The sequence below is a fragment of the Lepidochelys olivacea genome (genome assembly GCF_965140295.1).
Source record: "Lepidochelys olivacea isolate rLepOli2 genome assembly, chromosome: 1".
Classification (NCBI taxonomy): domain Eukaryota; kingdom Metazoa; phylum Chordata; order Testudines; family Cheloniidae; genus Lepidochelys; species Lepidochelys olivacea.
Window position 1 is genome coordinate 263,965,576 of NC_140411.1, and position 15,975 is coordinate 263,981,550.

A 15,975-nucleotide genomic window follows, 5' to 3' on the forward strand; every position below is an offset into this window, starting at 1 on the left:
CTTTGAAATGTTGAAGCCAGGTTATTGTGTCTTATTTATATTCACAGTCAAGCGTTAAACGAAACTTACATGATACATGAGTCACAGTTTTGTTTTAAGAAGCCACCACACCCATTTGTAAGATGAATAAGGAGGATTATCCTTGATAAGGAATCCTTTTCAGCAAAGACTTGAAAATGGGAACTTCTGAATGCAAAGGCAATAGTTTTAAAAGAGAAGCTGTGAACATTCTCGCTTGAAGCCTGTAAATAACCCATTGTACAAAATATATATTGGTATGACAGATGTTTTCCCTTTGAGGGATCTTATGCAGGTAGAGTGGGCACAATCTTGCTTTTGAAACTAGATGAGAATAAAATTGGGCACATTCAGACCAGAACAGACTGCTTCTTAAGCAGCTACCTATTTCCTCTTCAATGTCATCTTTAACTGTTACCAGTACTTCATTAATTTCCCAAAGCAATTCAACACATTTACAAACTATTGAACAAGTAACAAGATTAGGAGGGCTATTAGGGCAGGAACAAACACTGAGTAGTGTTCTCCCCAAGAGAAAGGACAAGTTCAGATGAATATTTGTAAACTGTTTCCATGAGAACCAGAAAGATTAGTGGATCCAATTGGGAGCAAATGGAGCAGGGAATTGGGACTCAACTGCTGAGTTGTTTCCCCAGCTCTACCGCTGACTTGCTGTGGGATTTTAGGAAAATCACTCAACTGCTTTTTGCCTCCGTTTACCAATTTCTTAAACAGTTCTTTCATGCCTTTCTCATAGTGATTTGCAAAATGCTTTGAGTTACTTAAATGATGGACATTTTATAATGGCCAGATCCACAAAGATACTTGGATGCCTAAATCCCTGTTTAGGCTCCACTGCGATCCACATAACTGCCACTTGGTTGCCACCTAACCTTGCAAGCACTTAGCTGACTCATCACCTAATTTTTGCAGTAAAAGTTCCATAGGCACAGCCTCAGCAGAGCCTTCCCAAAAATGGGGGGGTGGGGGGAGGGGGAAGCAGGGCCCCTGGCCAAGCCGGAAGCCAGAGTGGGCCAGGAGCCGCAGACCCTCCACCTGCCCGGGATGGGGGTGCCAGGAGTAGCACCCTGCCCAGGGCATGTGGAGGGTTCCCAACTCCCCACGTGGCTCTTACCCCGACCCAACTCTGGCTGGGGCCTCGGAGCTGCAGCCCAGCCACGTGACCAGGCAGCTGTGAGGAGCCGCGGACCCTCCATCTGCTCTGGGATGGGGACGTGGGCCAGGGGCTGCTCTCGCCCCCGGCCCCCCCATCCCAGGCAGGTGGAGGTTCCGCACAGCTTAAACAACTGCCCTGGACTTCCCGGCCAGGCTCCAGCTGCCAGCCTGGCTGGGGGGCAGGGCCTTGGGGGGGATGAGGCGGGGTGGGGGTGGGAGGGCCATGGCCTCCTGGCCCCCCCATTCCAGCGCCGATGCCTAGAGGCACCTAAATTTCTGCCAGTGAGCAGGTACACTGCTGCCCAACTCTAGCTGACCAGGTGCCTATCTCACGCCTAAGCTCCAGCACAATCCATGAACCAAGGGAAAATAAGTGTTTGTCTGCTTAACTTTCATGTGGGACCCAACCTGGTAAGTGTGCTCAGAGGCTGCCCACTGAATTATGGCCCATTCAAAATCTGGGCACTGGACAAGATGGCGATGTCCACCTCAACAACTTTAGCCCCATGTTCAGAATAGTAACCTGGGATGTGGGAGCCTTAGGTTCAATTTCCCCCTTAGGCAATGAGGGAGAAATTATTTGATTTGGGGTCTCTCACTTCTCAGGACAATGCTCTAACTACTGATCTATGGCAGTGATTCTCAGACTTGTTGTATTGGTGACCTCTTTCACAAAGCAAGCCTCTGAGTGCGACAACCCCCCCTTATAAATTAAAAACATATTTTTATATTTATCATTATTTTAAATGCTAAATTTATAACCCTGTTATTTAAAATGAATGTACCTTTTCTCACCACTTTTAAATTAAGACTAAAACACATTTTATTGAATTGTTATAAGCAGAAAAGGTTTTTTTTAAATAGTTACCGTTCAATACTGGCTGTGCAAAGAAACTTGAAAATATCACTTTTCACAGCAGCACTGCCTTCAGAGCTGGGTGGCTCATGACCCCCACATAATAACCTCATGACCCCCAATGGGTCATGACCTCCATTTTGAGACCCCCTGATCTATGGTGAGCAGTTACACAAATACTCAGATTTATGTCAATGGGACTACTCACATAACTGCTCACCATTTTAAGTAAGAGGTTCACTGTCTAAAACCAAGGAATGAAAGGACTTATTTAATACATCACACTTAAATATAATCTTCCATGTGAGGATCTCAGTATACTCTACAAATAACAAATAAAGCCTCAACTGAATACCTCTGTGGGGTAGGGCAAGCTAAGCACAGTGGGTTTGCAGATTAAATTGAAAAAGAGAAAATTTAGGCTGACTAGCAGAAAACATTTTCTGATTATGAGATCTATTCAACTTTGAAATAGACCATAAAAAAAGTGTTGGAAGGCCCACCACTTCAGCAGGTAATTTATAAACAGATTAGACAAAGCTGTGGGTTGTATTATAGGAACAATCGCACACTGGTAGATAGAGGAGAAGGGAAATAGTTTAGCAGGAAAGTTAAGGTGCAGAAATCTCTTCAAGTGGCACTGTGGCTGAAACAGAAATGCAAAATGGACACATTGTATAGAACCTACCCTAGAATGACTGGGTACATTGAGTGGGAAAACTTGTATACCTTCTCACTGAGTTTATTCAGCATCTGACCTAATAGATCTTTATGATTGTAACAACCAGCCTTCTGTTCTTTCCCAGTTCACTGCATTTGTGACATCTTTGAATGAACAGGATAAGAGTAGGAGGTACATTACAAAGCAGAGCCATTTTACATATAAATTACTATGATAATCAGTATTGATGAGAAAGAAACACAAACTTCAGAATCATGTTTGACAGAGTTTTGTAACAAAATTTTTCTAAAGTTTGCTTGTGTGTGGCAGTAGATTAAGGACTAATTTTAAAGCCATTCACTTTGTGCTACTTGCATAAATTTGTTAATCCTGCAAGATGAGATATACCTTTAAGTTTTACATAACAAGTCAGGTTGCTTTTCCACACAGCAAGAAATCTCTCTACTGCAGTTACTTTGCACTATATGGTGCATGGTGTTCCACAGAATATTGGTCATTTGAGACTGATAGTGTATTAAAGGAACAGATGATAAAAGATGAGGCTCATTGTCCCTCCTGCAGCCCGTTTAAAATGTGGTTTGAAGATTCTGACTTTGTAATGTAATTCCTACATCCAGGGAAGCACAGCCCAGAGACTGCACTGGATCAGTTATCCCATTTTTCAGCTAGGTTTGATTGACACATGAAATGGTTATGTATTAACTACTTGCATACAGAAAAGGAGGACTTGTGGCACCTTAGAGACTAACCAATTTATTAGAGCATAAGCTTTCGTGAGCTACAGCTCACTTCCTCAGATGCATATCGTGGAAACTGCAGCAGGCTTTATATATACACAGAGAATATGAAACAATACCTATTCCCACCCCAGGACAGTGGGGTGGGAATAGGTATTGTTTCATATTTGCGAATACAGACTAACACGGCTGTTACTCTGATACTTGCATACAGTATTTGACTATCTAATAGCTCAAGGCCTTTTATCTTTTTAAAATCCATGTAAAAAAGAAACAGTTTACAGAGATGTCAAGGTATTTATACAGCACTGTGTATCCTACAGGATTATAAATATGTTATAGACCCCTTGGACACAACACTATATGTAGGGTTGAGTTGATTTTTTTTCCACTTAAAACGGTGATTCAGCCTCCTTATGTACGTGTCTTTCCTAAATTTACAACACTTACTAATACAGAATGAATTTTCTGAAAATGTATAAGTAAATATTAATATAGCTTTTGAATTAAAATTAAAAATAAGCCCTCTAAGAATGTCAGTAATTGCCTCACTGGTCAGAGATGTCAGACTCCTGGCCTACTTGATGTGCTTACATGGTATGTTCAAATTGAAAATGAAAGCTTAGATTTTGCACAAACAAAAAGTTAGTTTCTAGCCCTTTTGGTTATAAAGGGAACTTTCCAAATGTGATCTGAATGCAAACCAATACACTGTCTTCCTGAGTCTGCAAACAATCTGAAACAATGACTAAGAGGTACAAACTCCTCCATCTCTACTAATCTTACTGAATCCTGTATCATCCCAATCAAGAAAAGAATTAAAGGATAGCAATAAAATTAAAGCCAGTCAGCATGGTTTTATGGAAAACAAGTCTTGCCAAGCAAATCTAATTTTATTCTTTGAAGAGATAAACAAGCTTGGTTGATCAAGGTAATTGCATAGAGGTAATACAGACTTTTGTAAGGTGTTGACTTCGTACCACATGGCATTGTGATACAAAATTACCGTACACAATATCAGCAAAAGCACACATTAAGTAGATTAAGAACTGGCTAACTGACAGATCTCAAAAAGTAGTTGTTAATTGGGATCACTGACTGGAGGGGTTTATAAAGGGGTTCCACAGGAACTGATAATAGGACAGACGCTATTTAACATTTTTATCAATGATTTGGAGTAAATATAAAATTACTGCTGATAAAATTTGCAGATGATACAGAGTTTGGCAGATTGGTAAATAACGATGAGAACAGGACAGTCATACAGAGTAATCCGAATCACATGATAAACCAGACCCATTCAAACAAAATGTATTTTAATACAGTCAAATGCAAGGTCATTCATCTAGGAACAAGGAATGCAAGCCATACCTACAGAGTAGGGGACCGTATTCTGGAAAGGATTTAGGGATCAAAGTGGAGCAACTATGAGCTTCCAGTGCTAGGCTGTGGTAAAAAAGACTAATGCAATCCTTAGATGTATAAATGAGACTAGTGAGTAGGAGTAGGGAGGTAGTTTTACCTCTGTACACAGCATTGGTGAGACCAATACTGCATAAAACTGGTGTCCACATTTTTAAAAGGATGGGGAGAAGTTGGAGAGGGTGCAGAAAAGAGTCACAAAAATGATTCAGGGGCTGGAGAAAATACCTGACAGTGACAGGCTTAAGGAGCTTGATCTATTTCTGTTATCAAAAATAAAATTGAGAGGTGACTTAATTATTGTGTGTAAGTACCTTTACAGGGAGAAAATACTGGGTATTAAAGGGCTCTTCATCAGAAAAAAGCATAACAAAAAACAATGTCTGGAAGCTGAAGCCAGACAAATGCAAATTAGAAAATAGGCTTAAATTTTTAACAGTGAGGGATATTAACAGTGGAACAAAGCACCAAGAGAAATGGTGGTTTCTCCATCTATTGCTGTCTTCACATCAAGACTGGATGCCTTTCTATGCTCTAGCTAAACAAGTTTTGCTTTAACAAGTTATTGAGCTCAGTAGAAGGGTAACTGGGTGAAATTTAATGGTGTGTAACATATAAGAGGTCATACTAGATTATCTAATGGTTCCTTCTGGCCTTAAACTCTATAAATGTTAATTCTAAAGCCTCTTGATGATACTTTAATGCCAATATTAGCTACATAACAGCTGATAATTTTAATGGATGAAATGGGAAAGGGGCTTGAAGTGAAGCCTAGGAGGGTGGAACTTGGAGTTGATGCAAGGAAGGAAGCGCAGAGACAAGAAAAAAAATATGAGGTAGAGAAAGAGAATCAGAAGAGAACAGAGAGGGAAGAGAAAGAAAGAGTAAAAAGTGGAGATTACTTACCTGTAAATAGAGGTTCTTTGAGATGTGTGGTCTCTATCTGTATTCCACATATAGGATACGCATGTGCACCATGTGCCTTAATCTGGAATTTTTAGTAGGCAGAGTTCATTGGTCCACACATGCACCATAGCTCTCCTTATGCTCCAGATCAAGGGTATAAGGGACAATGTAGGCTGACACCTCTCCAGTTCCTTCTTTTACCACAAATTCAGATAATCCTCAGCAGAAGGGACGAAAGGCTGGTAGTGAAATACAGATAGGGACCACACATAGAATCATAGAATATCAGGGTTGGAAGGGACCTCAGGAGGTCATCTAGTCCAACCCCCTGCTCAAAAGCAGGACCAATCCCCAATTAAATCATCCCAGCCAGGGCTTTGTCAAGCCTGACCTTAAAAACTTCTAAGGAAGGAGATTCCACCACCTCCCTAGGCAACGCATTCCAGTGTTGCACCACCCTCCTAGTGAAAACGTTTTTCCTAATATCCAACCTAAACCTCCCCCACTGAAACTTGAGACCATTACTCCTTGTCCTGTCCTCTTCTACCACTGAGAAAAGTCTAGAACCATCCTCTCTGGAACCACCTCTCAGGTAGTTGAAAGCAGCTATCAAATCCCCCCTCATTCTTCTCTTCTGCAGACTAAACAATCCCAGTTCCCTCAGCCTCTCCTCATAAGTCATGTGTTCCAGACCCCTAATCATTTTTGTTGCCCTTCGCTGGACTCTTTCCAATTTATCCACATCCTTCTTGTAGTGTGGGGCCCAAAACTGGACACAGTACTCCAGATGAGGCCTCACCAATGTCGAATAGAGGGGGACGATCACGTCCCTCGATCTGCTCGCTATGCCCCTACTTATACATTCCAAAATGCCATTGGCCTTCTTGGCAACAAGGGCACACTGCTGACTCATATCCAGCTTCTCGTCCACTGTCACCCCTAGGTCCTTTTCCGCAGAGCTGCTGCCTAGCCATTCGGTCCCTAGTCTGTAGCTGTGCATTGGGTTTTTCCGTCCTAAGTGCAGGACCCTGCACTTATCCTTATTGAACCTCATCAGATTTCTTTTGGCCCAATCCTCCAATTTGTCTAGGTCCCTCTGTATCCTATCCCTGCCCTCCAGCGTATCTACCACTCCTCCCAGTTTAGTATCATCCGCAAATTTGCTGAGAGTGCAATCCACACCATCCTCCAGATCATTTATGAAGATATTGAACAAAACCGGCCCCAGGACCGACCCCTGGGGCACTCCACTTGACACTGGCTGCCAACTAGACATGGAGCCATTGATCGCTACCCGTTGAGCCCGACAATCTAGCCAACTTTCTACCCACCTTATAGTGCATTCATCCAGCCCATACTTCTTTAACTTGCTGACAAGAATATTGTGGAAGACCGTGTCAAAAGCTTTGCTAAAGTCAAGAAACAATACATCTACTGCTTTCCCTTCATCCACAGAACCAGTAATCTCATCATAAAAGGCGATTAGATTAGTCAGGCATGACCTTCCCTTGGTGAATCCATGCTGACTGTTCCTGATCACTTTCCTCTCATGTAAGTGCTTCAGGATTGATTTTTTGAGGACCTGCTCCATGATTTTTCCAGGGACTGAGGTGAGGCTGACTGGCCTGTAGTTCCCAGGATCCTCCTTCTTCCCTTTTTTAAAGATTGGCACTACATTAGCCTTTTTCCAGTCATCCGGGACTTCCCCCATTCGCCACGAGTTTTCAAAGATAATGGCCAATGGCTCTGCAATCACAGCCGCCAATTCCTTCAGCACTCTCGGATGCAACTCGTCCGGCCCCATGGACTTGTGCACGTCCAGCTTTTCTAAATAGTCCTTAACCACCTCTTTCTCCACAGAGGGCTGGCCATCTATTCCCCATGTTGTGATGCCCAGCGCAGCAGTCTGGGAGCTGACCTTGTTAGTGAAGACAGGCAAAAAAAGCATTGAGTACATTAGCTTTTTCCACATCCTCTGTCACTAGGTTGCCTCCCTCATTCAGTAAGGGGCCCACACTTTCCTTGGCTTTCTTCTTGTTGCCAACATACCTGAAGAAACCCTTCTTGTTACTCTTAACATCTCTCGCTAGCTGCAGCTCCAGGTGCGATTTGGCCCTCCTGATTTCATTCCTACATGCCCAAGCAATATTTATATACTCTTCCCTGGTCATATGTCCAACCTTCCACTTCTTGTAAGCTTCTTTTTTATGTTTAAGATCCGCTAGGATTTCACCGTTAAGCCAATCTGGTCGCCTGCCATATTTACTATTCTTTCGACACATCGGGATGGTTTGTCCCTGTAACCTCAACAGGGATTCCTTGAAATACAGCCAGCTCTCCTGGACTCCTTTCCCCTTCACATCTCCAAGAACTTCAAGTTACAGGTAAGTAACCTCCCTTTATTCTTCCTGTGATGGTCCTTATGTGTGTTCCACACGTGGGAGATTAACAAACAGTGGTCAAACGAGGTGGCTGCGAGGACACAGAGGTGATAGCTGATGTTAATACTGCTGTCCCCACAGCTGTATCTGTAGTTGAAGATTAGACCAAAGCATAATATCTTGTGAAGGTGTGCACAGAGCTCCAGGTAGCTGTCCTACATATCTCTAGTAGATGTACGTCTCTCAGAGATGCAACAGAGGTTCCTTGTGCTCTGGAGGAATGATCCCACACTCCTTTGGGGGAGGGATGTGAGCTAGTTGGTAGCACAGGATAATACAACCTGAGATCCATTTTGAAAGTCTCTGCACAGAGGCAGCAGAGAGATCAAGGGATCTAGCTATGGTAACAAATAATTTAGGTGTCTTTCTAATAACTTGTATTCTTTGTAGCTAAAAGGCCAGTGCCCTTCAGACATCCAGAGAATCTCTTCATCCAAGGCACGTGGTTTTGGAAAAAATACTAGTAAGCTGATGGTTTGACTCATATGAAACTTGGAAACTACTTCAGGGATGAATTTTGGGTAGGGACACAGTGAGACTTTTCATTATGGAAGGTAGTATATTGTGGGCCCACCATGAGTGCTCTCAGCTTGCTGGCTCTTCTGGCTAATGCTATGGTGATCAGAAAGGCCATTTTCATAGACAGATGGGCCATATAGTTTGTGGCTAGAGGATCGAAGGAAGGTCTGGTGAGAGATGAAAGAACAAAATTGAGGTCCCATTGGGACGCAAACTCCACCCATGGTTGAAAGGATCTAAGGACCCCCTTTAAAAATGTAGTTGTGACAGGATGAGAGAAGATTGTGCGATTATCAACAGGAGGATGAAAAGCATTGATTTCTGCTAAATGAACCCAAAGAGAACTAAAAGAGAGACTTGAAGGCTTAAGGGTAAATAGGTATTCCAGGACAGCAGGGATCCCAGCACGTTCTGGAGATAGCTGGCCTTGCTGAGCCCAAGAGGAGAAATTCCTCCATTTAGTTGAATAACATCTTCTAGTAGAGTCTTTCCTGCTTTGGTTAAGGATGGATTGCACCACTCTGGAACATAAGTGCTCTACATCTGAGGCCCATCCAAATACGGGGCTCTGAGCTGCAGTAGTTCCAGATTAGGGTGTCTGAAAGTGTCCTTGTGGTGTGTTAGAAGGTCCAGAAATGGGCAGGTATTAATGGGCGGTTGAGATGAAAGCTTCATTAGGTCTGTAAACCAGAACTGTCTCAGCCAGCTGGGTGCAATAAGGATGATTTAAGCTCTGTCTTGATGGATTTCCCAAAGATATTAATGGAATGGGAGGGAAGCCATACCTCAGGTGATTTATCGTTTTCTCCAGTTTTGCCTCATCACTGTTTGATGAAGTCATTTATGACTCCTGATAATCTGAAAGATCTTTTTTGAACTTTCTTGTATTTTGGATATTGAAGAAGAAAGTGTTTCTGCTTCAGTCTCTCCTCTTTTACATTAGCTGTACAATAACTCCTCTCAGTGTTTAGGCTGTGTTTTGTAGCTATCAGTTTCCATTTTGTGTTTGACTTATCCCCTTTTCCCTCCTACATCCCATTCTTTGTTCCTCCATTCCTCATATCCCTGCTCTTTCCCTCTCTACATCCCTCCACTTCCTTTGGGTTTTTTTTAATCTTAGAAATATTAAACACCAAACAGCAGCAAAGAACTGTTTACTCACCCTGTAGAGCAACTGTGGTTCTTCAAGATGTGTATCCCTATGGATGTTCCACTCTAGGTGCACTTATGCCCTCTGCACCTTTGATTGGAGATTTCTCATAGCAGTGTCTATTCGGCCTGTGCATATGTGTTACTCAGTCTTATGCTCCGTAATGCTGTTATATAGCATTGTGCGGGTGAACTTGCCCTCAGTTCCTTCTCTACAGTGAAGCTCCATCAGAGAACTCGGAAGCAGAGGGTAAGAAGGGTGGATAGTGGAGCACCCATAGGGACATACATCTGAAAGAACCACAGTTTCTGCACAGGGTGAGTAATCATTTCTTCTTCAAGTAGTGTCCCTATGGGTGCTCCACTCTAGGTGACTACTGAGCGGTTTCCTCTAAGGAGGAGTGGACTTCGGAGTTGAGTCCAGTATAAAAGAAAGTATAACCAAGCCAAATGCAGAATCAGAAGCAGAATTGTGAGTTACTGCATAATGCTCAGCAAACATATGTATAAAAGTACAAGTCACGGCTCTCCATATTTCAGTGATGGGAATATTTTTGAGAAAGGCTGCAGAGGTGAAAACAAACCTCAGAGTGAATTCATATGAACAAGGATGCTTGAATATTACAAGATTGGTAGCAAGAACAAATGCAGTCAGATATCTACTTGGAAAGTCTGTTTAGAGATTGCAGACCCACTTGATCTGTCTGCGATTGAGCCAAATAATTTGGGAGCCTTTCTGAAAGGCTTAGTCTTGTCAAGATAGAAGGCCAGGGCTCTCCTGACATCAAGTGTATATAACAGCACCTCTTCTTTACCTACACAAGGTTTAGGGTGGAAGATTGGAACATAAATTGGTTGGTTAATATGGAACTTGGAAAATATTTTTGGTAAAAACTTGGAATATAGTCATAATGTGACCTTGTCCTTCAAAAATATTGTGAAAGGGAGATATGCCATAAGGTTCCCTATTTCCCCAACTCATTGAGCCAATGTGATGACTACAAGAAATGCTATTTTCATCATTTCATACATGGAGTGTGTGAGCAGGAAGCCTTCTGGTCAAATGGTGATCTTGTAGTGAATTTAAGAACCAGACTGAGGTCCCAAACTGGAGTAGGATGCTTGACTGGTGGAAAGAGATTTCCAAAGCCCCTAAGAAACCTCATTGTCATTAGATGGGCAAATACAGAATAATCTTTCTTTGGAGAATGGAAAGCCATGATGGCTATTAGGTAGACTCTAACAGATCTCCACAAGAGCCCTGAGTTCTAGGGTGTAATCCAGTATATCTGGCAGCGATGAGGTTGTTAGTAGAATGTGTTTGAAGTCACACCAGCAGACATATTTTGTCCATTTCTGGAAGTAAGTGTAGCATGTAGACTGTTTTCTGCTGTGTAATAGCATTCTTTTTACTTCCTCTGAGCAGTTTATTTTTAATCCCGTGAACCATCGAGCAGGAATGCTTTGAGAGGAAGAAGTCTGAGATTAGGGTGAAGGATCTTCCCGCCTTTCTGGGAGAGGAGATGAAGAATGGCTTGGAAAGTGATTGGTGAGTAAACAGCCAGCTGTATCACGTAAGGAAACTACGCCTGTCTGGGCCAGATCAGAACTATTAGAATAACTCGGCCTTGTCTTTTTTTATTTTGAGGAGAACTTTGGATATTAGAAAAGTTGGGGGAATGCGTATAATAGACCCGACAGCCACTAAAGGTGAAAGGCATCCCCCAAGGATCGATGACCCAGGCCACCTCTGGAGCAGAACCAGATGCATTTCTTGTTTATCACCATGGCGTACAGCTCTATTTGAGGGATGCCCCATTGCTGGAATATGTGGTGCAGTATGATGGAATCTATTTCCAACTCGTGGTCTTGAAAAAAGTGCCTACTGACTGTAACTGCAATCACATTCTGAACTCCTGGAAGATAAGATGTTGTGATGACAATCTGATTGCGTATGCACCAATCCAAGCTTGATAGCCTCAGCGCAGAGAGAGGGGGATTTTGCCCCTCTTTGTTGTTTGATGTAGAACATGAATGACATGTTGTCCATCATGACCTTTATGTGTTTGCCCCTGATTAGTCGTAGAAACTGGAAACAGGCATATCTGACAGCCCTGAGTTCCAGGAGGTTGATGTGCAGAGTGGTCTCTTGAGGCATCCACCTGCCCTGGGCCGTGTGAGTGTCCAGAGGTATTCCCCGCCCCAGCACAGGTGCATCCATTGTTACAATAACCATTGGTGAAGGGTAGGCGAAAGGTACTCCTGCACGAACATTGTGAGGATCTTTCCACCAACCGAGAGATTCCTTTATGAAGATGGGTATGGAAAGTAGTGTACTTAGACTGCGTCTGTTTGGTAAACAGTCCTGAGCCACCCCGAAGGCAACACATTTAGAATTTTGCATGATCTACAATGAAAATACCAGCTGCCATGTACCCCTATGGCTGAAGACAGTTCTTGGCTAGAGATTGAGGGCTGATTTGGCTATGTTGGATATACCCACAAATCTGTGCATTGGGAGGTACTGAACTGAGATGAGCTCTTGTGAATTCTAACTTTTGAACCGGGAGGGAGTGAAGGGTCAACATGGATTTTTGAATGTTTAATTGTAGGCCCAATTTGAAAGAGAGGTCTGTGGTGTCTGAAGTTGCCCGGACGTTATGTCCAGGAAGCAACCTTTCAGAAGCCAATCATCTAGATAACGGAACACCAGAATTCCTTTTCTGAGGGGATGTGCCACTGTCACTCACATAACCTTCCAAAAGATCCTTGGAGCAGGTGATAGGCCAAAAGGGAGCACCCTGTACTGAAAATGATCCTGACAGACAGTAAAATGTAGGAATTGTTTATGTGAGATGGGTGGATCACTATATGGAAATATATATCTCCTTGGTCTAGTGACAGAATTATTGCTGCAAGTGTCACCATTTTGAATTTTTGTGCCTTCACAAAGGTGTTGAGTATACTTAAATCTAGGATAGGTCTCCAACTGCCATTCTTATTTTGGAATAAAATCCCTTTCTTCTGTGCTGCATGGGACTGATTCTACAGTTCCAAGAGTAGGAGAGAATATATTTCTTGTTGTAGCAGGTTCTCATGAGAGGGGTCCCTGAAAAGGGATTGGGTAGGGAGGCTCACAGGCAGAAGAGAAGTTGAATGGATGGAGTACCCTGTGGAGATTATCTCCAAAACCCACTTGCCAATAGTTATGGACTCAAAAGCCCGCCAGAAGTGGTAAAGGCAGTTGCCAAAGGGAGGAAGGCGGGTGAATCGATGCAGCTAGTAAGAATGGGGATGGTAACTCAAGACCTCAACCAACCCATCAAAATTGGTGCTTGGAGATGGAAGGCTGCGAGGTTGAAGGTTGAGAAGTGGGTGGTTTTCTTCTCTGAAACCTCTGTCTCTTATGTTGAGGATCATATGATCTCTGGGAGCTCGACAATTGGGCAGGACAGGATCTCTGCTCTGTCTGGGACTTACTGAACTTTCCCTTATGGGCAGGTGTATAGACCCCGAGAGAACACAAAGTGGCCCTAGGGTCCTTTAACACGCACAGAGATTTGTCTGTGCTGTCTATGAACAGTTTAGTACTATCAAAAGGTAGATTTTTAACCATATTTTGGACCTCCTTTGTAAATCCTGAGAGCTGGAGCCAGGAGTCCCTCCTCATAACTACTGCTGTAGAGACTGAATGGGCAGCAACATCAGCAGTGTCTAGAGAAGCCTGCAAGGATGTTCCAGTGAGAAGATGTCCTTCTGCAATAATTGCCTGAAATTGCGCTCTATGTTCAGCTGGTAGGTACTCAATAAAAGAGTTCAGCTAGGTATAACTTGTATGATTGTATTGTCACCATTAATGCCTGTTTCTGAATTGTAAAGTAGCTGATAAATACAAATGTCTACCAAAGAGGTCAAGGCACTTATGGTCCTTGTGAGAGGGTGTAGAATTAGCATGAGTGTCCAAGATGTGCCTTCCATGTTTGTTAACTACATCAACCACCAAAGAGTTAGGAGAGGGATGAGAAAATACAAATTCTGAGTCCTTAGATGGAACATAGTATTTCTTATCCACTCTCTTCTATATGGGCAGAATTGTGGCTAGGGTGTGCCAGATAACAAGGCCCTGCTGGACCTTGCAAAGGTTAACAGGTCGGGTAATGCGGGTAGATTAAGCTGTATGGAAGACGTCAAGCTGCTTATGATGTGGTTCTTTAACCTCCTCAAGAAGGATCTGCAAAGAGTCCACAATTCTCTTGACTAGTTCCTGAAACTGTTTAAAATGATCTACCAAGGATGGAGGAGTTGGCATAACTGCTTCATCCAGGGATGAAAAAGAGATGTTGGCTAGTGGAGAGACATCTTCATCAGCTCTAGCTTTCTGTTTCACAAAGGTTTCTTCCTGAGGTTCCAGTCTCCTAGAGAGGGAAGGTGATGAAGGCTGTCTATCACTGTGACAGGTGGTGCTAGAGGGCTAGAAAACTGCTGATGATAGGATACACAAGGGTCAGTATGACCAAGGAGGCCAAGGAGACGGTGCATATGACATGGGTGGAAATAGCCATGGGTGTTCATACCAGCAAGATGGTGGTTGCGGCAATCTCTCACGAGTGGCACCAGTCTCTTCAGAGACCTCAGGAAAGGGGTCTCTATAAGAATGGAGAGGAGAGCCCTGCACAGATATTTGGAAGACTGAGGCAAGATCTTCAGAATTCACCTCTTCCAAATCACTCTGTACCAGTGGAGCACTGGAAGAAGCATGAGATGAAACCATCAGTACCAAGCAAATGTCCAGAGATCTGGAAGTCTGTGGTACCGAGAATATGTCAGAGCAGAGCAGTGGTGAGTCAGGCATCTTGAATACAGCAAGTGAATGCAGCACTCTTGGGGAAAGTGAAGCTTCTGCGTACCAAGAATGTTGTCAGTACTGCATCCATGGCCTGCGCTGAAGCGATAGTGGCTGAGGAAGTTGACAGTACCATGAATCTCAACTGCTCCGAGAGGAGTCCAGACAGATCTCAAGTGGATCAGATCTCAAGTGGACAGATCTCAAGATCTTTTTGATACCGAGAAGAAGTAGAGCTCTTCTTGCTACCTCGGCTCCACTGACAGTACCAGTGACCTCTTGGAGCCTGACTTTAGGTCTGACAGCACTTGGTACTTGAGGAACAAGCAGTCTCGTAGGAACCAGGTTGGAGAGCAATGAGTGCTAAAATGGATGAGTCATTGGAGACCATGACTTCTTCAAGGTAGAATTCCTACCCGGAGAACTCAAAGGATGGTCTTTGGGAGTCATACAAGAGGAATCTTGGACCTTCCTCTTAAATACCCTTGAGGAATGAGGCTTGGATTCAGTGGACTTACTCAGAAACTGGCATACAGGGAGTGGGGGGTGGTCTCCTGGCCTGGGTCAAACGCTGGATGCAGTGAGGTCTCCATCATAAGGGGTCAAAGTTTGATCTCCTTGTTTTTTCTGTCTCTAGATTTTAATGACAGAAGTTGCACTTTTAGGAAATATGATATTCCCCAAGGCACTCACCTGTATTGCCTCCCGGCATGACAGGCAATGTTTGAAACCTGGAGAACTGGGCAGATCCTTCCAGTAAAGTAAAACTCCGGGATAGAAGAAACTATCTATAAAAATGTTTTTGTAAAGGTTTTTTTAAAACTACTATGGCTGTGATGCACTGTACCTCAAAGCAGCACCCAGTAACTTCGGTATTCATCATCTGTATATGGTTGTGATATTGCATTCAAAGCATGCCTTGTAAGACATCATATGAAAGGTCATGATCTGCTAAAACTCATTGTTCTCTGTGTGTGTATATATATATATAAAATTGTGTATGAAGTTATGAGATTTTGCTATATAGTTGTTACTGAAATATGTTGTGAGTCTGGGACATGACCACAGCTGGCTCTCCAGTGGCAACAAGGGGGTGACCCACCCCCAAATGGGAGTTAAGCGACCACCACGAGCCATTGAACAGCAGGAGAATTGTAAACAAGAGAATTACAGTTCTGTAAGAGACAGTTGCGTAAGCACCACACAATGAAGGTTGCTCAACTCTG